The following is a 24,933-nucleotide window of genomic DNA, read 5'->3' on the forward strand; positions in this document are numbered from 1 at the left end:
TTCTGGCAGTTCTGTGCACTGAGGTGGTTGTTGTGACTACGAGCATGCATTACTGTGTACTGGTTCAGCAGCTGATCCTGTCCTGGATTGACCTGGTCCAGAGCTGAAGGGGATGGCAGGAGCCATACTTGCTGCAGCTCTGAGAGCAGGCAGGATGGGTTTCCTGAACCCCAGAGCTGCTGGTGCAAAGCAGGGATCCATAGGTGAGTCCTGCAAGGACCTCAGAGGTGATGCAGAAGAACATGAGGATTTGGTCAGAACAAGCTCATGCCAAAGAAACACAGGGAAATGTGGCCCACATCTTGATTATTGGATCTATCCCTCTCTTTCATAAGGGCTCTACAATCTCAGAGCTTTGGGTGAAAGCCTGTTTTCCAGCATAGCAACTTACACCACAGCTGGGTTGACAGCACCACTGATGGAAGGCTTGTAGAGGATATTTGTTAGTGCCATCACAAAAATCCAAAGACTTTTGCCCTCACTTGATTTACTGGTCCTGTATTAAAAAGAAAAGCAAAAGAACAACAACAATAGCAACAAACAAACAAACAAACAAAAAAGCACCAAAACCAACCAACCCCACAACAAAAAAACCCACACAAACAACTTTCATCTATGGAATCTCCCAGAAGAACACCAGAAATCATATGTTCAGCAGGGGGTTATTGACAATGTTATTAACAAATACCGTTAGATATTTGAAAATACCATGGGGTTTTTGTTGTGACTTTTTTGACATGTCAGCTACAAAGCTGGAGGAAGCACAGAAAGATTTTGCAACTTCTGTTTGAAGAGAAACATTTGATGAATAACTTGAACTGTCAGCTAGCACCAGGGCTCAGCACAAATCCAGCAGTATGGGAACCTCCATGCTCCCCAGAAGTTCACTAAACCTGTGAACAGTGAACTTAGCTCAATGCTGGGCAGAAACCAGGCTCCTGGAGGACTTCAATTAAAAACAAGTTCAGAGACGCTCAGAATCACAGGGCAAAAGCAGAAGTGAGTAAACCTGTCAGAAGGATAAGGAAGAAGACAGAGACTTAGCAGGGGCTGTAGAAGAAATGAGTGTGCAGTTGTCTGTACAAATAACTAAAGAAATCATCAAACCAGCTAAGCAGAAAGAGAACTTGAGGTGAAATTCTGAGCTGTACCAAAATGCACCAAACATCCTGGAGACTGAAGGCTGGTGAAAGATGCTCTTTGCATCTTCAGTGATCGGGTACTTCAGAGAGCAGTTCTCCAGTGCACAGGATGTCACTGAGGTAGATTAGCTCCTGTGGTGAGCTGCAAAGGTGATGACGAAGCAGGCAGGCAATGTGTCTGGGATCCCAAGATCGTTCTCACAGAAGATGTAACCCCTCATGGCCAGGGGGTTAGTGTGTGCACCACCCAGGACACTTTGTCACCTCCATGCAGAAGTTTGTCTGCTTTAGAAGGGTTTGTTGTACCTGGCACAGGTTTCTATTGAGGGCAGATACCCAGATGAGTGTGTTCAGGTACAGGGATCACTGTTGATCGGGTGGAGCTGTTCTTTTTCACTGCCAAAACTAGATTGCTCTGAGCCAAATGGGAACAAGGCTGGCTCTTGCTGACCAACCTTTTCCTTGACCAGTCCCTGCCTCAGTGCTGTCTGCTCTGACATGTTGGATTTTTTTTTTTTTTTCCCAATGTCTTCTCAGGACTCTTCAAATGCCAGTTTATTTAAAGCCAACAGTAGGTCAGGAAACAATTTGAGCAGTTCTAGTGCTCACATACAAACTATTTCTTTTTTACCTCATTGCTGTTGTGAAAATACATTTCTCTCCCAGTCACTGATGACAAGGAATGACATTTTTCTCTCTAACCCATGATTATCTCTCCTCTGCATATTCTTCAAAACAGCAGAAATGTAGAAAATACTTCTGCTTTTTCTACATTGTTATGGAGAAACATTGTTATGATAAAACTGTGCTCATATTATAGTAAATCATTCTTGTGGAATGCTGAATTGTTTATTCCTTTTTTATGCCTGATAACTCATAGAATTATAGAATCGCAGAATGGTTAGGGTTGGAAAGGACCTTAAGATCATCTAGTTCCAACACCCCTGCCGTGGGCAGGGACACCTCACACTAAACCATATCACCCAAGGCTCTGTCCAACCTGGCCTTGAACACCACCAGGGATGGAGCATTCACAGCCTCCCTGGGCAACCCATTCCAGTGCCTCACCACCCTAACAGGAAAGAATTTCCTTCTTATATCCAATCTAAACTTCCCCTGTTTAAGTTTTAACCCGTTACCCCTTGTCCTGTCACTACAGTCCCTAATGAAGAGTCCCTCCCCAGCATCCCTAAAGGCCCCCTTCAGATACTGGAAGGCTGCTATGAGGTCTCCACGCAGCCTTCTCTTCTCCAGGCTGAACAGCCCCAACTTACTCAGCCTATCTTTGTACAGGAGGTGCTCCTGCTCCCTGATCATCCTGGTGGCCCTCCTCTGGACTTGTTCCAACAGTTCCATGCCCTTTTTATGTTGAGGACACCAGAACTGCACACAATACTCCAGGTGAGGTCTCACAAGAGCAGAGCAGAGGGGCAGGATCACCTCCTTCGACCTGCTGGTCATGCTCCTCTTGATGCAGCCTGGGATACAGTTGGCTTTCTCGGCTGTGAGCACACACTGAAGCTGGCTCATGTTCATTTTCTCATCAACCAACACCCCCAAGTCCTTCTCCACAGGGCTGCTCTGAATCATTTCTGGACAATTATTTGGACGTACTTTTTATTTCTTCAATAGCATCTGTTTATTTCTTTATTCTGCCCAGATGCATTTTTTTTTTGCTGTGTTCTATCACCTTCCCCATATTCTCTCTTGTTTTGTGCTGCTTTTGCTGTTGTTGTTTTGGTTTTTTTTTCAAGCCTGGGCTACTTCACCTGATCAGCTTAACTCTTCCTAATCGGATTTCAAATTTAAGGCCATTCTAGCACCAGCTACAAAGGAGTTTCAACCCCTAGCATGGAGTGCTATACTGAAGATAGAGCAACAGATTAAAACTGTCCAGTCCTAGATGAAGCCTAACCAGGCAGGGGAAGAGCAAAATGTAAAGGCTATCAAAATAACCAAGTTTTGACCCTTTTTTTTCCTGTGTTTATCTATAGAGAACTGTAGAGGCACAAAAGATACAGGACTTAACAGGGATGAAGATGGGCATCAGCACATAAAGGGTCAATTGAGTTCTTAAGAGCTCCTTGAAACAATTCAGAAACTTAGTCTCCTTCAGTCTTCCCTTTCCCTGACAGAAGCTGCTCCAGAGCTGTTACCTTTTAGTTTCTCTCATCAGAAAATATAAGTCTTTAATGGGGCCATAACTAATCTCTATTTCTGGACAAACAGAAGAAAACATACAAATGGCCATTTAGTAGGCTGTGTAATATCTCACAGTGAACAGTTCAGTTGACTCCCAGAATGTATATACTTTCAGGCTGTCATCTTTTTAAATGGTCTGAGTGCAATGTCAATGCAAAAAACATCACTGTAAAGAAAAAAAACAAAACACCAACATTGTAATGCCTTCTAAACTGTATGAATCTTTGCTACAAATAACTGTATTTTGGATTTGCTATAACCTTGTTCTTTCTACATAGCTAGAAACAGTACATTAAACTGAGGTTTAAAATATTAGAATGAAAAGAGCAAGAATCCACCTGGTTTGGGTGATTTACGTATCCTGATACTGATAATTGGGTGTATTTTGGCACCTGAAGTGATGATGGAGTGAATGGTTCTCAGAGTTCCTGGCTGCACAAACACAGCACTGTATCCTGCTAATGTTTTATTTCTCTGAGGAGGCATCAGAGGTATGTAATTCATAAAGGGTCTAATTTATTGCTGAACTCGAGAGAAATTTTGCCAGGGACTTAATAGAACCTGGGAAGAGACTCAACACCTGTAGAAAAACAAGGATGAGAAATAAATTCCAGCTAGCTAATGGATTTGGTGCATGTGTGTATGCTTGTGCTGTTAATGTCAGAAAAGATAAAACAATCATTTTCCCTTAATCCTTCAGGATGTATCCTCTCCATTGCATTTTTGAAACATCCATCCTTGTTTTCTTCATGTGTTGCCTGCAGATTGCTTATTCCCTCAGTTACCAGCATGTGTTAGCTCCCCTAAGCCAATATGAAGATTGCTTCTATGTACTTGATGGGATTAACCAGACCCTGGCCTGTAGGCCATCCTTTTCCCTTGTTTTATTCTAGTTCGCAGCGCTGCCTTGCGTGCAAAATTCATGCAAACACATGAGTGCAAAATGCACAAGTCAGCAGAAACCTTGTCTTTTTATAGAAGAGTCTTGAAAACCTATATTAAAACAGCCACTTCTGGAGCAACAGGAAACATGCACCATCAGCAGATGTACTCAAGAGCAGACAGGAGAAGAGCAACAGGACAATGTTTTTCTTCAAGGGGCAGGAGAGTGGGTTGCAGCTGTAGCTGCAGAGAGCATTCACAACTCTGTCAGTGTTGTGGAGGATCATCGTCTCCTGCTTTTGGAGCAACATTCAGGAGATGCTGCTGGCCTAACATACAAGGAGGAAGTTACTAATAAGGGTGCCATTTGCCAGACATGCCTCATGGGTTCAGTTGTTCCTTGGGCAGCTCCTCTAGAAAAGTACCACTAGGAGATGTTAGTAGAGCCTTGCTGTGCTCTTTTTCTCCTCTGTATCTGGATTAGCTCAACAGCAACCAACCCACAAGTTGGCAAAGACAGAACACTGGCAGGAGTGATTGGTTTCTCCTGCTAGCATTAGCTTGCTAAGGTTTCACACGACTCTGCTAAACACAGCTTAGAATCAAGTCCTGGAGAAAATCTGCTGTCTCTGGAGGAGTCAGATTCAAACACAAGGTGATAAATATGGTCCACACACAAAACTGTCCACACTCTGCTCAAAGCTATCCTTCAGGTCTGTCTTTGTCCTTGCCACACTGCAGTGAGTGTGTTGGTTATTATTGCTCACTTGCTATGGGTTGTTTTCCTGGTTTAGCTTTTGGTCAGTAAATGATCTGAGACTCAGGTGGAGCCACCTCTTTCTGTGACAGGCAGGAGGGGTTTGCTCCCAGCTGGGTTAGAAGGAGTATCTCACCACCCAGCACCCAACAGGAAAATCTTTAAACTCAGTTTTCTTCTCTGGGGCACTCTTCAGGCGTGCTTTGGATACACAGGGCCTATCTTGCAGTTGAATTATTAAAAAAAGCCTGAGAGTCAATCATCAATACTCAGGTGTACTGGAGCAACCTGTTCTTCTTATTAAATAGTGCACCATTTTCCCAAAAGAATAAGAAATACAATATTGGAGAGGAGAGTTGATGAAAGAAAGGGACCACAGTGAATACCAGCTGAGGTTTAATAATCTGTCTTCCCTGCAGAAATAACCTCTGACTGCTTATGAACACAACTGATCTGCACACATGGCAGGGCTTCCTTTGGTCAGCACAGCCAGGGCAGTGAGGGCCAGAGCAGCTCTGAGGCCAGGGACCAGCCATTGGCATGGAGGAGGGAGACCCCATCTTTGTAATTAACTTGGCAGGTATCTTCCTGCAATAAACACTCCTGCACATGCCACAGCACCCAACCTCCCTTTCCGCAGCCTGGGGACAGGAATCCAACAGCTTCCTTTCTTCCTGAAATTCTGAGGGATGAGACAAAATAACGGTATTTAGGCTTGCTTTCTCCAGCTCTCTCTGTATCTTTCACACATGAGCACACTTGTCTTCTGATTTCATCAAGTATTATTACTGAAACCTTGATTCTCTTTATCATGGTATAGTTTGCTCTGGAATTACTTTTCCTCTTCATTTAATACTTTTACTTTCATATAACGTATCTCTGAACACTTTTAGCAACTGCATAAACACTATACAAATGTAAGTTATTTACTGTGCTATCTTGACATAACACAAAGAGCATTATTGAAAGCTACCACATACTTATAACCTAACAGGCATTTTGCAATGTGTTTATTATAACTGCGGTGCATTTCATAAGAAGTAAAGAACAACTGAGGCACATAGTAGACATTTTTTTGGTGGTGCAGTCTTGAATTACCTCCATATCTTTATTCAGTCACTTTTTTCCTATTTCTTAGCTCTTTGTATCCTAGAAATTTAGGAAAACAAAATCAAGTAGAAAAACACAGACAAAGCCCACAGGTCCCTAAAGTTAGTTTCCCTATTTACTTTCATATTTTCCTCTCTTTCCAAGAATCTTGTTTCTGAACATCTTTCTCCACGAGATCTATAGCATGTCAGCCATGGGGACCAATTGCTTCATCGGTCCCTCTCCTCAAACATTGCCTTTATCTTTCTACTCTTGAATTTAATTTCAGCAAAGACAAAACTGCTACAGAAGCTGCTTGAGTCTGGGTTCTCATACAAATCGGGGGGGGGTGGTGCAAAAACATGTACATTTCCATGGCAGAGAGCTGCAGAGACTGATTGTCACTGCTGAGGGTGATGGGGAGGCAAGAGCCACCTGGGTTGGTGGTCCGTGCTCAGAGGAGTGGGCTGTCCTGCCTGGGAACACAAAACAGGATCTTTTCCCTACATGGAGCTGGGCTTGGCACTTACCCCAACAGTGTCTCCACAGGCTCTGGCAAGGATGGATGTGATCCTGGCCCACTATGGGAGTGCAGTGCTTTCGACTGAGCCCCTCTGCTCCAACGTGCCTGCAGCAGGTAGAGCAGGAGCTGTAGGGACAGTAAGGACCTTTGTCATAGCAGCAGGCAGCAGGCAGGCAGGGTTGGCAGAGGACCAGTGTTCCTGCCCAAAGGGCTTCCACAGCATGGTGGGGAGGTGCGACCAAGCCTTCCCAGACTAAGCCCAATGCTAAGGGCTCCGCTATCCCTGTCTCCTACCCATGTCTGAGGGCAGCTCGAGTGATGCTTCTGTATGGCAAATCCTTCTAGGTCAAGATAAACAGTGCCTCACTTCCAAGTAATGCATATCACCATACTTCAAAATCCCACCAAAGGAGAAGAAAAGGCTCGTTTACAGCCTTAGGTTTGTTGGTGGAATAATATAAAAATGCACCACTATGGCAAACTATAATAGCTAAATGGATTTTTTTCTTTTTTTTTTGTTTGTTTTTTTTTTCCTTCATTTAAAAAGCTGCATTCCTAAAAATAGTGTGCAACAAATGGGAAGCAACATTGCTGCCTTCAGGACAGAAGAAAGGAGGCTGAGCAGAAGCATGTGTGGGCAGGAGGAGCCCTTGGCTTCATGTACTTCAATAGTCCTCATCGAGCTGATTTCTCACTTAACAGCCTGAGAAGCTAAGATCATTTCTATCATGTCTGTGATGGCACTTTCATTTACCTGAGTGTACTGGTTTAAACCCAGGCCATAAATCAGGACCACACAGTCTACCCTACCCCATGCCCCCACCCCCACCCTTTCTTCCCCCTGCTCCCGGAGGGATGGCAAAGAGAATTGATAGAATGTAACTCCCATGGGTTGAGATAAGAACAGTTTAATAACTAAGGTATAACACAAATCACTACTGCTACTACCAACAATAATAATAATGATAAAGGAAATAATAAGTGAAGAGAATACAACTGCTCACCACCTGCTGACTGATAATACCCAGGTCCCCGCAGTGATCTAGCCCTTCCGGCTAACTCTCAGTTACATCCTGGGCATGACGTGCTGTGGTATGGAATACCTCTTTGGTCAGTTTGGGTCAGGTGTCCTGTCTCTGCTTCCTGCCAGCTTCCCCTCCTCCCTGGCAGATCATGAGGCTCACAAAGTCCTTGGTCAGACTAAACATTACTGAGCAGCAACTAAAAACATAGGTGTTATCAGTGCTGCTCCCAGGCTGAAAGTCAAAAACACAGCACTGCACCAGCTACTAAGAAGGAGAAAAAAAAGACTGCTACTGCTGAAGCCAGGACACTGAGGATCATCATTGTGAAGAGAGGAGAATCGGAAAGGAACCAGCAATAACTGAACATCCCAGAAAATATCTGAAGGTCAGGCATACCTCCTCCAACTCATCTCACACAGTCTTCTGCCTCACTGCCATGCTCACAGGGCAGCAGTGGGCAGTGGCTGTGGTTTCAGACAAAGTTCAAGCTTACGTTATCCATGGACAATACCTGAAAGGGATCAGAAAGGGAAAACAAGCAGAAGAAGGAGCAAGCAAACACATTTCCAGCAACAGATGCTCAGGGATCCATAACCTCCTCCCGTTCCTCATCACCAACATTTAGCAAATGCTGCCCATCGTTGAGCATTACATTTCCATATTGCAGCCCTTGCAAAAAAGAAAACAAATCAGTATGGGAAAAGAAGTGGAAAGGAAAGGACGATCAGTGGCCAGGACCAAACTCTTGAGCAGTGCTGGCTACAGTCTCCTCTCTGGCACCTCCCTGTCTCTGGCAGCTCTTGGAACACAGAGCTGGTGGGGGCAGGATGATACATGGGTACACCACCAGGCTGGGGGCAAGCAGGCAGCATCCTGCTTGTCCAAAATGGGGTGACAGGGGCATGAAACAGCCTGACATTACCTGGGTATAGGGGAACACAAGGAAAGGCTTCCTCATGAGCACCAGCACCATGGGAACCTCCTCCACAAAAAGAACCACTGGCAAATTTAGAATTACAAGTTTGTGCCTTTGGACGTATGTGTGGGTACCCATGCATGTATTTTCACCGAAAGATCAATTTGTTTCATAAAAATACTTTGCAGTCCTACTGACTTTGCCTTTCATTCTCTTCACAGCTGTCATGGTGTTTGCATGGACAGGGGTACCTTGCCTCCATCACATTGAGAAGGACCCACTTGTAAATAAATGCAGAAGCACTTAGAATGGTTCAGAAAGGTATAGCAGCCCAGAAACCTGGTTACCTACAGCCCAGAAGCAGCTCAAATGGCAGGTGTAATTCTGGTGGTAGCAGGTTTGAGACCTATAGGTAAACTATATTTCTAGGATTTCTGTAGAATCATAGAATGGTTTGGGTTGGAAGGGACCTTAAAGACAATCTCATTCCAAGCCCCCTGCCACAAGCAGGGGCACCTTCCACTGGACCAGGTTGCTCAAAGCCCTGAATTATACAGCATCACATCTATCAGGATGTGCTAAGACATAAAAATACCTTAAGAAGGCCTTTAAAAGTCTTTCCATCAGATTATTTAGCTTTCAATCAGCACTCTAGGATACTTCATGCTGAAGAGAGTGGGGTTTATTATGTGACTAAAAGCTGCAGCATCAAGCCATGCCCAAGAGCACAGAAGCACGGGATCTACAAATGGACTTACAGTTCAGGATGCCTGGCCCTGCTGTTGGAAGAGAGGCATCAGAGGGGCTGGATTTGCAGTCTGTGGGCAGAAGCACTCCTCTGGGGACAGGCATTGCCTTCCTCAGGGCTTGGAGCCTATCCCACACGTTGTGGAGGGAGGGTACTGCACCCTGGTGTACACCCAAAGGCTTCAGGAGCATGGGTACATACAACAGGGATATCAATGCGAAGAGCTCCCGTGTAAGAGGTTCTTGTTAACTTCCTCCACAAGAGCAGTATTTAGAATAGCAATGAAGTACCAGTTTGGGGTGAATGTTGTTACACCTGTGGGTTATCCAGGTCACAGCTGGTGCTGGTGGAAGGCAGGAAAAGCTGGCAGCCTCCCTTGTCGTCTTTTTTGACTACAGAACAGGGAGGCTGTATTAAAGATAAATGGACTACATTGCATGGAGATGGCTGAATGGTTTAACATCGCCAGTTTTCTCAGGATAAATAGTTCAGAACAGCTTTTTCAGTACAGGACTGCCATTCCATCATCTACAGCACCTAGGGCTTTCTCCAGTGCTGATGTCCCTGCCCAGATCCCTTCTTCTTCACTGCTTTTCAAGCTGTCCACAGCAGAGCAGAGCTCTGTGCTGGGAGGGCATCCATCCTTCCCACTCTGCTGCCTTGGGTTCTATCCACACCTGCACAGCAAACCCTGGGGAGCTCCTGCATTTCATCCTCCCATCACCACCCACCCACAACCTACTTCAGAAAATGTTGTTTTTCTGAGTGCTGTCTTGTGGTAGGAATGCTCCCAAAATCAACCACAGAACTGAAACAGGCTGGAAGAATGAGGGCTTGCTCCATCAGCTAGATCTAGAGAAATACAGGCATTTGATTCTGATCTGGTGTAGGAAAAAATACACTTCCTTTTTTCTCATGAGCAAGAAATTCAATTTCAGAAAAATCTAAACAAATCAGCATCAAAGTCTGCTATTCATGTCTGTCAGAATACGGGTATTATGGTAGAATTATGAAGCCACAAGAGTGATGTACTTTTATATACACAACAGAAGCTGTTAACATGATTGTTAATCTGTAAAGTGTTTTTTTCCCAAGGAGAAAACAGACTAAATTACAGAGCCAGTCCCCAGTAAATGAACACTCTCATAGATCTGTTCTTACATGTGCGAGAAAATGCAGGGCAAAAACTGAGAGCAGCAGAAGCTGACTGCCCATGAAAATCAAACCTGTGAACACTGGGCCTGAGGTGGATGTATTATTTGCATATCTAGAAAGGTCAGATTAGACCCAGACAGATGACAGTTTGTTGAGGGTCAGGCAGCCAGTGAGGGACAGCTCCCTTTGATAAACCATATCGGCTGCTCCCATCTTCCTCTTCTTTGAGCCAATGTGTAAACAGAAATGTTGTGGATGAGAAATTCTATGATGTTATCCTTCCTTTGCTTGACTGACAGCCAGAAACCCAAAGGGAGACCCTTTTCCAGCTCAAATACAAGCTGAGCACAAACACGCCAGTAAGCATCAGTTCCTTGGCTTCCCAGCCTGGGGACTTGTTGGGGACAAATATCACTCTCCTGAGATGTCCACACAGAAGCCATCATGCCCAAGTAAAGCGCAGTAGATGGGTTAAGTATGCAAGTGGCTAATTGTTCATGAATGCGATGCAGCAGTGCTAGCTGTTGTAGCTCCCAGTAAGAAAAGCAATCAACCCTGTAAGGTATTTAATTAAAATGCCTTTTACTGGAGAGAGGTAAGGTAATAAGGAAAAAAAAAGGGACCATAGACAATATCATATCCTTCCAGATGCAGAGGATGCCATGCAATGCAGCACTGGCTGGAACTCTAGCCAGAGCACGACACAGTGCAGATCCCATCCTTGCTGGGGCTCACCAGCATAACGATTTTCTGAGGTGCAAACAATTCAACTCGTCATTGCTACCATGAGCAAAAGAATGTCTGTATGAAGACATGATGCTTCACTTCAAGGTAAAGGTGAGGACACACTGGTGGCACCATCTCCAGGTGCCTGCTGGGACTGCCTACGGTCCTCCACACAATCAGCCAGCAAAGGTTATCCTGGGGTCAGGGGTTCATGCAGCCCAGCCACACACCACGGTTGCTCCTCTGTCCACAGCAGTCCTCCAGTTAAGACCAGTACAGTGACATATTTAAAGACGCCAAACCCCTGGAGGTATGGTGTTGTCAGCAATTGGCTGCAGCAGCTACAGCCAGCAACTGGAAAACTCCTTTTTATTTAGCTGCAACTTCACTTCCTTCCCAAAACGCAGTCCCTTTGCTGCTCTTTTCCACATTTCTCTTGTAGCAATGAGGTAAGCTCCCAAACCTCAGCCTAAGCTGCACTCACACCTCTTACAAAGATCTGGGTACTGAGAAATAGCAAAAGCATCTTTTTCTCCTTCCTTGCTGGGTCATTCAGCACAGGGGTGTTTATTCATTTTTTATGGTTACATGGCTAGTGAGATAAGCTTTCTGTCCCCAAGAAGAACTCCCTTAAGTTTAGTCTGAGAGAAATTTCACATTATTAATGCATATTCTGAAGTAAAGTCAAGTCTTACACAGATCCATTCCTCAATTCACATGTGAATTCCTATTCAAAAATTACAGCTTTCTTCAGTCATCTTGTCATTGATGATGCTCCTAACCCTTTAGTGAGACTTTTGGTGAAAACTATCATCATCACCATCATAACACTGCTCTTAGTTATACTACTTGGCTTACTCTCGGTGTGACAGGCGGGTCTTGGTGTAGCTGACAACTCCTGAGAAGAGCTCACAGCAAGAAAGGCAAGGCTCCTGCTTAAAAGAGAAGCCTGGAAATAAACCATTCATTAGTACTCTATGGCTCTGTAAACATTTTCCAAGCAAGAAATAATGTTTTTTTGACAATTAGGGCTTAGGTCTGAAAGGCTTTTGAAATGCTAATGTTTGACATTCCATGTCAGCCCTGCAGAACAATGCCACCTAAGTGCATGGTGCTGCTCCAACTCTGCACAGCCTCAGGCACTGCCAAACCAAACTCCTGTGACCAGAAATGCCTGTTTTCACACAGTAAAGTCCATCTTCATAGAAAAGTGTTGTTTTGTTGTTTTTTTTTTTCTTTTGGGGAGGTATTTGCACCTTTTAGGATACTTGTACTTTTTTAATATATAGTTTTGACAGGAAATGTGATAACTCATCCATTTTCTTTTAGCTTTATTTTCTCAGATTTGGGAGCCGGTAAAGCAGAGATGACTCCATCAGTTGGTTTCTACAGTCTTTGGAGCTGGTTATTTGAGGAGGTTAGTGTCCTGGAGGTCTGTCACAAAACGAGCTGAGTGTGGAGGACCAGCTGGGAGAGCTGTTCCCACTCACACCAGTGCTGGCAACACAGAGCTGAACTCCAGTAAATATCTTCATTTTTAGTAGCTGTTCCCCAGTACTAATTTTGCCATATGGCTCCTACCCCTATAATCAGGATCTATGATTTTGCATTTATTTTTCGAGTAAAATTATGTTCTGTTTGAGTATTTACAAATTTTACTATGAATGAAAACAGTCCTAAAGCTGGCATCATGGACATAAAGCACTTAATAAAGGCTGCTGTTTGTTTTGCCAAAATTCCTCAATGTTTTTGCTAGTGGTGTGATGGTACCAGAAAATTTAAGAAATGACAGCAAAGAAATAGTTTTTGAAAGAAAGAATTCTTTTTATAATTTAGAGACGGTTAATTCCTTGTTTATTGATGGGGCTGTCATATGTATGTCCGTAGGTGTTCATTTGTCATTTGTATCACTTAATGGGGATTTAGCACTTTATAATCAGTGAGAACATTTCACTGCAAGTATGATGGTATGATGAGTTAATCAAGTATTCATTGTAATAACACTGATAATAACGGACTTATTTTGTATTCATTTTTCATATGCATATGTTCTATATCTCCATAAGAGTAGTATTTTAATTCATCAATGGATATCAGAAATAAGCATAAAAATAAAAAACTTTCACCTAGGCCTTTTCTTCTACTTAATAACAGCTTATCACAAGGTAGAACATCACGAATACAACATGTCAGGGAAGCCCTATTGTGCAGTAGAGCACAGCGTAGTGTAGCAAAATCCCTTCTCAGTCGCCCCAGTGCATCCCATGGTGGGTGTCCCCTCGCAACAGCACTGCAGTTTCTGTCTTGGAGACTCCATTGTCTCTTGGCCAGACACCAAGGGAACGGCGCTGTTCTTGGGCACTGCCGCCCTGACAGTTTTGGAGTGTGTCTGCCAAACTGCCGGTTTATCTGAGGACATGAGTGGAATTATAATTGCACTGCGCACTGCAGGCAGGAGCTTCCCTGAACTGGCGGCTGGCAGAGGGCCACTAGCCCAAGACACTCCTGCCTATTCCTGCCTGCTGGCAGCCAGAAGAGGCGGGAGCACTGGAAACCTACGGGGACAGCAGGAGGGACAGCAAAACAGACCAGAAAACCTGTTAAAAGCTGCTAGCTAAAGCAGTATTTATAAAGGGAAGGCACAGCTGGAGGGAAGGGAGAACGAGGGGCTTTCTTCAGACATCAACAGCTCAAGATCAGTAGTGTGGGGTGTGTGCACTTCTAGAGAGCCGCAGATGGAGAGGAGACGGTACATCTAAATTTGTATCTGTTTAGGTAGCCTGTGCATTTACCAAGCTGTGTTTAAAATATGTTTCTTGCTTACATAGATCTGTGAAGTAACCTTCACTGAGGTGCGCTCATCGTGGCCATCTCTTCGTTTTTTCAAGATGAAAAGGCAAGCAGTTTGCAGATAGTGGTAGGTGGTTTTGGGGTGTTCTCACAGATTCTGCTTCCTCATGCAGGAGGGGATGCAGAATGCTCTTTGGGAAAGGAGAGCAGAAAGGGATCTACGTTCACATGGTGTAGCTGACAGCCAGTGCCCACCACTACATAAGATGGGGAAGCCTCTGCCCAGAGCAGAACTCCACCAGCAAGCAGCTTTGTGTGCTTTGGCACATCTCTCAAAGTTCTTCTTCTTAATTATTATTCTTCTATGCAGGTCCTGGATTGCAGAGCTTACCAGATCAACACGTCTGGTAAAGACAGCAGAGTAGCCGCCAGCAGCCATGGCAACCAGACCATTGAGCTAATGGAGGAAATAGTAGAGGAAAAGGGGGAAAAATAGGTGGAGAAGGACAAAGAAAAACAATTAGTATCGGAGACAAGAAAAAAGCAGAAGCAAAGCATGTAAATTTTGGGGAAAAAAAGATTTACTGTCTGTCTGTCCTTTTACCTTTTGCCAGACTGTACTGGGGATTGTGTGGAGCAAGGGAGCAGCAGCTGAAGGTAGATACCTCAGGTTCTTTCACATAAAAAAAGCCTTTAATATACTTTGAAATTCTGTCTTAAAACAAGGAATCCAGATGAAAATTGCATTTTCTAAATTTTTCTCATCAGGCCTCTTATTTTCATTTAAATCCCTCCTTTAAATACTGAGAGTTTAGCGCATCACAAGGGGTCTGTCCTCAACAACACAACCAAGCCAAGCCCATACCCAAACTTTCACTCCCAGAGCTGCCACTGGAAAGCCTGGGGGGCTCCAGGTTGCATCCTGGGAGCATCAGGGGTAACCAGCTCCTGCCCTGGTGCTACCAGCAGAGACAGCCAGGATGCGAAAGGCACCCAACGCAGAGCAGAGCCACAGGCGTCAAGATGTCTAGAGCAGCATAGCTGGCAGGTGCAGGGAAGAATACACCATGTTCCTGGAGCCACTGCTGATCGCTCTGCAGCAGCCATGCTTAATATTTGATGCTGAATGTACTTCTCTTGTGTAAATGTTGATATTGCTTAATGCAGACTTTGGCAGAGAAGATATTGTAAGGTCACTTCTTAGGCAGCTGTACTCTGCAAATAACTCCTGTCTTAAGGGTCAGCTGGCTTTATCCCTGAAAATCATTGGGAAAACTTGCAATCCTCAGAAATAATTTCTATGTTAAATAGGGATAAGAAGAGAATATAATATTAAAATATAGTATTGATTGATATTGACTTCTAAAAAAACTAATTGAGATTTTTCATCTGAATATTATGTAATATTACATATTATAATTATGTAGAGGGTGGGGATTGACTTGCACTGAGGAAAATGTGATCATGCCGGGGGGGTGTCTGTTCACACAACCATTACATTCAACATGCTGCCATGGGTCAGTGACTGTAATTTAACTTCATGAGTGTTTTGCTGGGAACAATCACAAAACAATAACAAAACAGAGTTCACAGAGGGAAGAACTCCATAAGCAGTTCCTTTTACTGGGACTGAAAATGATAAAACTCTCACATCAAGGAAAGATCATTTAGGTTTGAGATGATTAACAGTAGTAGTGATTATATTTTTTTTTGTTTGCCATTAAAATATTAATAATATTTACATCTTATTGTTGTATAAAAGATTTAGCTAATAATATTAAATCATTATTAGTTGCAACTAATGTGTTGTATACTACCATGTCCACGATAAAATCAGGGGAAGGATTTTTAATCTTGAAAGGTCTTGCTAGACAACATGATTCCAGAAGACTGGACATGAGGTGATTAATAAGCTAGATTATATTTTCTGACAAATTCAATCTCACATGCAGCATGGTAATAATGACAATAACAAGAAAATGCCGTAGCAGTAAGTTGCATTTGGTAAGCAATGCTGAGAACAGTTGCTGTTGATCTTTTCTATCTGGTGGGCAAATGAGGATGTTAACAACCAGAGTGAGGGCCTCAGTACTGCTAAGGGTGAGCCCAGCCTTTGCCATGTCCAAGGCAGGTGGAAACGGCCCTCTCCATAAGTTATTCTTGCTAGAGATACCTGCCCTGCAGAACTCCTGAGCTGCTATAAACAAAGCTTATCTCTTCTCCCTTGCCCTTCCCCAGCAATGTTTTGAACCCCATGACATCCAGATCCTTGTGGGATGCGCCAATTCAACACAAGACCCAGTGGTCATGCCAACCTGTGCCAGTATTTAACCACCCTGATAGTAAATAATTTTTTCCTCACATCCAGACCAAATCTCCCCTCTTTCAGCTCAAACCCATCACCACTTATCCTGTCTCATCCCAGAAAGAAGCTCCCAGCAATTTCCAGGCTTGTAGAGGGCTGAAGGCAGGGCTCAGCTCTCTCCTTCTCTCCACACCTCAGTGCAGCCTGCTCCCCCCGCTTACTCTCCATCCATGCCCCTGCCAGCAGCACAGAGCCTTCACCCAGTGGCTCCTGGATTCTCTCTCTGGTTCCTCTGTGCCAGGCTGCATGGGCTTGAGCAGATCACCGAGACGTTCCTTTGCCTCGCTCATTCATTTTTAAAAACAGACATAATAGCCAGCTGCAGTTCTGGGTGAGTGTTATGCCCATTGGTCCATTAATATTTTCACATCAGTTTAAGCATTTAATGCGTGCGATATCATTATATGTGCAAAGCACCCACTAGCAAATGTGAAAGGAAGAGGCATGCGGTCCCAGTGGCCATCACACTTTGGCATGAAAGGCATGCCAATGAAGGAGAAGCAGGACTACACAGATCAGGTCACCCACAAGACAAGTGTGTGCAGAGTAGTGCAGTGCAGCTGCAGCCATCGCTCCAGCCACTCATGCCCGGAAATTTTCTCCAACATCCAAGGGAGAGAAAGACAAACACAGCAATTAACCCTTTTTTTAACAGTGTATTGATTTCCAGCATGGTGTCAGACAGAGCTGAATACATGCAATAGATAAAAAGGAGAACTGCCTGGCATGCAGTTTCTCCAGTGGTGTCAAAAGGCACAAACAAGGCAGGTAATATATACAGAAAAGTGGGATTCCAGAAGAACCGAATGCTAATAATTACAAAATTAATTCCGTCAATTAAAAATGAATACACTGCTGGAATGTTTAATACAATGAACACCAGATAAAATTATTGTTCAATCCAATTAAATCTCAACAAGTTTTTCTGAGAATGTGTATGGCATTTATTGAATTATCTCTGAACTTCTTATGCAAATCAGAGTTAGACCTGAATGCAGTATGCTAATTTCGAGCTGTATCTACATTCAGCGGCTGTAATACTCTTAGGAGGAAAAAAAAATGGTTGAACTTCCCTTAAGATGATTGGTTGGAAGATGCCCTGTGGCACATGGAAGGGCAGCTGAGGCCATTCTCTCTCCTGTCTTGCCACCAAGACAGCCCCTTTTAGGGAGAAGAAAACTGGTTTAGGACAAAAGCTTTCAGAAATGGGGAGTTTCTTGCTTCTCAGCTGTGATGATTCTCTAAATGACCAGGTAGATCTCATTATGAAGTATTCAGCTGCCTCTTCATGGCATGGGCTTCATCAAAGACCGCAGCTCATATCTCACTTTTCAGAGAAGTGTTTATCCTGCTTTTAACAAATGCCTCTAAGAACAGGGAAAAGATCAGTTTCAGAATCAAAGTCAGTGATACTCCACCTAGTAAGTAGTCTTAGGGGTGAGAAACCAATGCATCACCTGCGTCAGAAACCAGAGACTCCCTGCCTCTGGGCTTTCTAATGGTATTGGTTACTCTCTGAGTTTTTAGCCCTGCTACATTTGAAAGTTTGAAACATAATTGTGAAATATAAGATATTTAATAGATTACTTTGTATTTTTCATTTTACTTTCATGCAAGTTAATGTAAGTGAAAGTGTTTGTTGTCTGTAACAGGGAATTTGGTGCAATATATTGTATAATATATTTCAAAATTAAACAGCGGAGATTTAGGTTAGATATAAGGAAGAAGTTCTTCCCTGTGAGGATGGTGAGGCACTGGCACAGGTTGCCCAGAGAAGCTGTGGCTGCCTCATCCCTGGCAGTGTTCAAGTCCAGGTTGGATGGGGTTTGGAGCAACCCAGTCTAGTGGAAGGTGTCCCTGCCTGTAGCAGGGGAGTTGGAACTAAATGATATTTAGGCCATTCCCAATCCTGACCATTCTATGATTCTATATTACAGTGTTCCTCCAAGCAGAAATACAACTGTACCTATAAATAATAAAAATCTCTATCAGCATAGAAGGGATATTGTTTTTTTTTTCTGATTCTCTCAGTTGATAGTAAAGAGGCAAGAAAAGTTTATAATAAACTGAAGGACCGTGCTCCAAGGTGCGACTGTGGGAAAAAAGTGTGTTCTAGAGAAGCTGGAGACAGTGCCACCAATAGACAGCAAGCTTGCCTTTCAGTAGGTGTGAAAAAACCTACTGGTTATTAGAGCTGGTTATTGTGGACTACATGAAATCCCTTTTTTTATTCAGGGAAGTAACAGAATAGCTGCTAAAGTTTAGAGGAGAGGTCTGAGTGCAGCTTCCCAGGTCACTCCTGGTGACATACAGCCCGCAAGAATAGGATAAAAGGGTTCCCTCCAAAGCTGTAGAGATGCTGACCACAGGGACTGGCCTGCTGCAGGTCTGCAAGCCCACCAAAGGCAGACAAGTGCGGTCTGGGAGAAGCCAGGACAAAGGGCTAGAGGGTTCTGTCTTCTCCACTCAGCCCCCAAAGATCCCAAGCTGGTGCGGAATCTTGCTCGAACAAGGAGGCTGCAGTGGGAAGTCCAAGCGAGAAGCTTCAAAAGGAATGTCTTTGGGAGGAGATTTTCCTCCTACAGTTAGTTCATCATCATCAAATGTGAGCATGTCTGAGAACCCCCCAGCTTTTGCAGGCATGAAGGAAGCCAGAGGTGGACACCCTTGTCTGCCTCTCCTCGTGTTTCCTCCGCTGCCTCTGAGGGGAACCAGGCACAGGGAGACAGTACAGAAAGTAGGCATCTTGGAGTGTCCCAAACCAGCTAGCCCACATGGACACATAGGGAAAAACTGTGCCTAAATGAAGACACTTATCTAAGGTGGCTTTGGTTACTTCAGACTAATTCTCTTTGCTTGACTAAGCGAAATTCTGCAAACAGGAAGTCTGGACAGAGGATGCTTCCACTGTAACCACAGAAGTAAATTAACCCACCTGACCTAGTATTTAGGATTATAAATCCCTTTCTTTGCAAGTACTGGAAATACAAAAACAAATTGTCTATTAAAAAAATTAGGTATATTACATTAGTAGAATGTAATTGCATCATACATTATAATCTACAAAGCTCGCTGACTATAATCTTCAAATTAATGACAGTTAAACATTTGAAACTCAAATCTTTGCAAGCATCATCGGTTTCCCAGCTGCTGTGGGGATATCATCTAGAAGGATCTCATTATAAATTATGTATTCAGAACATGAAGATGCATTGAAAAAGATAGAAATTTTCCCAGAAGACAGATCTAGAAAGAAACCATAATTTTAAATAGAAATTGACAATGCCTGTTTGAGCTATAAATTGCAATTGTTTTTATAAATACAAGTATTTTAATATAAATATAAAAAGGCACAAGTGAAGAATTTATGGAGATAAGCATTGAGTGGGTAGCCCCATTACAGTCCATACAAAAAGTAGCTTTTGCAGATTCAGGTAAAACACTGATGGATCAACACTGAATAGAGTCAAAATCCAAAGAAAACACACAAAAAAGTTATGATGAATAATATAAAAATTGTGGGGAAAGCTGCTAGCATAACACTTGGGCAAGTAGTAATAGGTACCATTTGCAGAAATACCTGTAATGAGATGGTTATTGCCAGTAATTGTATCTGGCAGCAAATACAGGGCCAGAGATACATAGGAAAGAAACAAGCACAGCAGCTTTCTGTTATAAGTCCCAAGCAGTTGTAGATAACAGATGGTGGCATCCTCAGAAGGGGTTATCCTGGTGGATGTGGTTATAAAGGGCAGGAATGTGCAGATATTCCTGGAATTCTCAATGTACACAAGATGTACAGCTTACCTGTCCAGATGATGACACCTGAAAACCTCCTTTAGCGCTCACCATTTTACATATGACATTCAGGTACTAGCAGATCATGCTGGCAAAGGAAAGTAAATATTTGCAAAGACATTTGTAATCTGAAGTTGGAAGATAGCTCTTCAGGAAGATGCCCTTTGAGGGTCTGCATGCCTGAATGCTGCTCTGAGGAGATAATCCAGGAATTGAAGGGGGCTGGTGGAATTTATTACATTACTTCAACAGCTGTGGCAGGGAAGACTGACCTAAACCTTCCAATGCTATGAAAAATGTTCAGCCACCACTTACACTGTGCAAATCAGTGTATGTTAATGTAAGGTCCAGTGTGTTCTAGACACAGGAGGAGAGTCAATCACAAATTAATGATGATAACAACCACATAATGCCCAGCCATAACAAACTAATGATAGTAACAATTACATAACACCAAGCTCATTCTTGGAACAGAAAATAACACAGAGAAGGTGATTAATTATGAGCTTTGGCCACATCACCTGCATTGGCCTGGCTCTAGGACAGTGAAAGTGAGGCTGGGGAGAGACACAACACAGAGCAAACAGGAAGGACACCACTGTCCTCAAAACAAACTGGGGGAAAGAAGCTGAATCAAGGAAATACAACCACCAGCATGGTTCAAACACAGCATCTGCAGAAGCATTATTGCAGGCGACTCATGGTGGCATGGTCCATGGCCACCACAGAGGACTTCCATGCTGCATTTGGCTTGCTCAGTGGTTTGCCTCTAGGTGTCAGATATTTTCATCTCTACACACACTTCTGCAAAGTGAAGCTGAAGCGAAGCTTCTGGAGACCACATCCTAGGGAAGAAGTGAACCATCAGACCCGCAGTGTGTGCCCTTAAAGCCGCCCAAACCTCCTGGAAACAGAGGATTATCTCCTACACAGCTCTCTAGAAGGACCAGATGCAAAGCAGACAGAAAACACGTAGAGATAATATACTGATTGCTACACTTTGCAGATTTTTATAAACAAACTGGCAGAAATAGAGGCAAAGAGCAATGATTTTGGCATTCTTAAAAACCAGCCACCCCACCCCCCCACCCCCCCAGGAAAAAAAAGAAAGCGATTTAAAAATCTTTCAGGAAAACAACTTCTCTTGGTTAAACTAGATGCGCAAGGGAATTGTGAAATGGGGCTGTGAAAGAAAGGCAAAGCATGCGGGACATGTTTGCTGACTTCCCCCTTTACACCCCCCTGTAACTAGCTTGCAAGGATGAACTGGTTTCCATCTGTAGCAGTAATAGGGCAGAGTAGGTTGTTGCATTCTACGTTATCAAACTATCAAGCATCAGTTGACTGAAGATTTAATGCTCACTTGCAAAGGAAGAAGTATACATTCTTTAAATCTGACCTTGGTTTATTAAGCATCTACTTTCACAACTCACTCATTGAAATTTGTGAAGCTGTAAGAGAAGCCATGTGTCATGGACTAGATAGAAAGCACTTTATTTCAATCAGAGTGGGGGTAAGATCAAACACATTCATTGCTGGAGGAAAAAAAAAATGCTTTAAAAAGAGATAATGAACCATTCATTTCTTTAATTTTATTTTACATACAATTATTTAACTTGCTGCAATTTTTTAAATTACTTCATCACTTAAAAATTACTGAAGAGTAATTATGCATATCAAGTCTTGCATCTATATCTCTAAAGAAATATACTTTTCAAGGCTCTTACTTATCTAACCAATATTTTTGCCAAAATAATCTATTAATGTTTGACATTTAATAGTGTTTACCTTAAATCTAAATGAACTGTGCACTTCAGTGTATTAAAAATATTAAGTTTAAAATTTTAAATGGAGATAAGGCTAAATAAAATTTGTTTTCTAATGTGTTTTCTAAGGAGCTTTCTGTGGTTTTCAACTTTCTCTTTGTGAGTTTTTCATGGAAACTTAATTTTCTTTAACTTTGTTGTAGGAAGCAAAAGCAGAGCAGCTTGCATTTTAAAATTTCTCTTCAAAGAGGTTTTTTGCTCATCTTGTTTTGCAGAAACATGCTTCAGCAGCCAAATCTTTCTGCTCCAGAGTGCTTCAAGGGGCAGGGGGCTGGAGACCAAGTGTTCTGGTAGGTTTGCCCCTTGCCTCAAGTCACTCCCCCAGCCCAGGACCTCAGCACCCTCTTTCATCTGCCTTGATGGCTTGTATCAACACTGCATTAACCACTTCTGCTCTCAAGTTCACATCTAGCAAGAGCCTGTTTTTCTGAATATTTGTGTGCATGTATGAGAGTGAAGTGTTGGACATCTCTGCCTCTGATGTCTCCTGGGAGTAGGGTGTGGGTGACAAAAGAAGGTGGTTGAAGTGTTGACAAACTGCTGCCCAAGACTGGACCACAACTGGGACAAGAAGGATCTTCTACGAAGGGTGTTTCTGGTTTCAGATGTCCTCCTCAATGGTATCCTTACTGTTGGTGTGATGGACTGGGGACAGAAAAGGGGCAGGTTTGTAGCATTAGACTGATTGAAATATCCAGAAAAAATGTCTAAGCTTTCCAGCTAAATATCTTCTTGTCAAATCACCTGAACTGATGTCGAATACGTAGTGAAGCATGCTAGAAGCACATAAGTTTAAGCTGTGAAGGCATTAAATCAAGCCCTAAGGTGGAAGGACACTGAAGGAACACAGTTCATCTTGGAGACAGACATGCGCATGGACAAAAGACATCCCTCTCAGTGCCAGCCTGCTCTCAGGGCATGGACTGGGCACGGCACAGCCTGCCCAGATTGTCCCATCCCTGCTCCTACCTCCTCCTGCCCAGCAGCAGGACACATGCACTCCCTTGCCCCCACCATTCCTGATCCAGCTCAGGAAAACAGCAGAAATCCATTCATTTTTTATTGTCTCATCATTTTCCAGCACACAAGCACACCCAGGGGCAGCCATCCTTCCCAGGCTTCCAGAGACTGGTCTACAGTCCACTGGTGCTCCTCTGTACAGAATTAATTTTCTATTTTTTTTTTATTAGAATCATGGAATCTAAGAGTGGTTTGGGTTGGAAGGGACCTTAAGGATTATCTGGTTTCTAACCCACTGCCACAGGCAAAGATGCCTTCCGCTAGACCAGGTTTCTCAAAGCCCTGTCCAACCTGACTTTGAATGTCTCCAGGGATGGCACATCTACTACCCATCTGGGCAACTTTTTCCAGTATTGTACCATCCTCACTGTAAAAAATTTCTTCCTCACATCCAGCCTGAATCTCCCCTCTTTGAGTTTAAAGCCATCACCACTAGTCCTATCACAACAAGCCCTGCTCTCCCCATCTTTCTTATAGGCCCCTTTTAAGTATTGAAAGGCTGCAATAAGGTCTACCCAGAGCCTTCTCTACTACTTCAAGTAAGAGCCTGGAAATCCCTCATGAGGAGGCTCTGCCATAGTTCCTTCCAAGTGACGTTTAGGAGAGGGCTGGAAGAAAAAAACACACAAGTGAAAATTACCACCTTTAAAATTTCTGTGCTCGTCATGAGTTTTGGCTTTGGCCGGGTGATGGTGCTCAATTTATTTAATCCACCTAATCAGTTATTAATTAATCATCTTGGAAAAGTCAAACCACATCCTCACATTAACAGCAAACCCACTTGATTCTCAGAGCTGTATAAAATGAAAATATAAAGGAGAATTAGAAGATACATTATCCATGGGAAATAAGAAGATCTCTCGACAGAAGCAGTAACAAAATACGTACAAATGTATAGAGGAAGATGTGAGATGGTAAAATATTTAAACCAGATATTAGTTATTGTAAAAGCAAGTTTGAAGATTCATTGAAAGTCATTGGGCAAGAGCATAAAGCACATCCATCTGCACTGGGAGTAAGAAGTTTCTGAGGAACCTGAAGCAACAGAGGTACAATATGAACCTTTAGGACTCCAAAGGGCAAGAGCAGATCTTGCCCAGTTCCTCCAAAGAAGAGGCCACAGCAGACAGTTATGCCCTCTTCTGTTCTGCAAGGGCAGGTAAGAGGACACCTTCCACCACCACCTCTCTCTGACCCTCACCACAAAATACCTGTTTCAGTAGCGGTTGTCAGTCACAGCATATCTTCTTAAAACGAGGATGAAAGCATTTCAAGAAGTTCAGAAGTAAGAGGGAGTTGACCTGGGAGCTTCAGCAGTTTTGAAATTTTCCAGATCCAGAAGCAGATAAGTAATGTTAACGCTGAAAAAAGAATGGAACATAAGAGAGCAATTTTCATTACTGCTACTGATCACAGGGGATTTAATTTGAGGTCCCAGTCAGTGATTGAGAACACATTTTATGATCCTAGCTATGCCAAGTGCAAGGTCTTTGCCTTCAAAGCATCATGTTCAGGGCACAGGGGATACAGCACAACCAGGAAGTTCTCAGAAAGGTGTCTTCTAGGAGGAAGGAAGAGGGGACTTACTAGAGAAGAGACATCCTCCTTTAAAGAAAAGTACCCGTCTCCAGTTAGAAACAAGTAACAGGTTTTTTCTCTCCAACAAGGTCACAATTAGAAATACCCACAGTTAGGAGGGTACAAAGAGAGGTAAGTTAAACTAAAAAAAGAAAATATTTTGTCACCCCAACATCATATATCTCCCATCACTTCTTCCAGTAAGAACAGCTGACGTAAGCATAGTTAGTGGCTTATAGTTTTGAGGGTGAAAAAAGTAAGTAATTCTGAAGCAGAATTGTGCCTATCTTGCCACTACAGACTTCAAAAATAATAAATATGAAGTATAAAGATGTGCATTTTATAAGATAAGCCCGTATTTAATCAAACTACCAGGCCTGTCTGAAGTTGG

The 24,933-nt window shown here is 43.1% G+C and overlaps 1 long non-coding RNA gene across 1 annotated transcript; it reads left to right on the top strand.

The window, feature by feature from the left end:
- The first annotated feature begins 3,738 nt into the window (after positions 1 to 3,738).
- LOC130596349 (uncharacterized) lies at positions 3,739 to 7,348 on the top strand. Its single transcript, XR_008971506.1, has 3 exons — positions 3,739 to 3,835; positions 5,403 to 5,563; positions 7,143 to 7,348. It is a non-coding gene; the product is annotated as an uncharacterized LOC130596349 (long non-coding RNA).
- Positions 7,349 to 24,933: the final 17,585 nt, after the last annotated feature.

Source organism: Pezoporus wallicus, unplaced genomic scaffold (assembly GCF_028554395.1).
Source record: "Pezoporus wallicus isolate ANWC-B61680 ecotype Strahan unplaced genomic scaffold, APGP_CSIRO_Pwel_v1 contig_7227, whole genome shotgun sequence".
NCBI lineage: Eukaryota > Metazoa > Chordata > Aves > Psittaciformes > Psittacidae > Pezoporus > Pezoporus wallicus.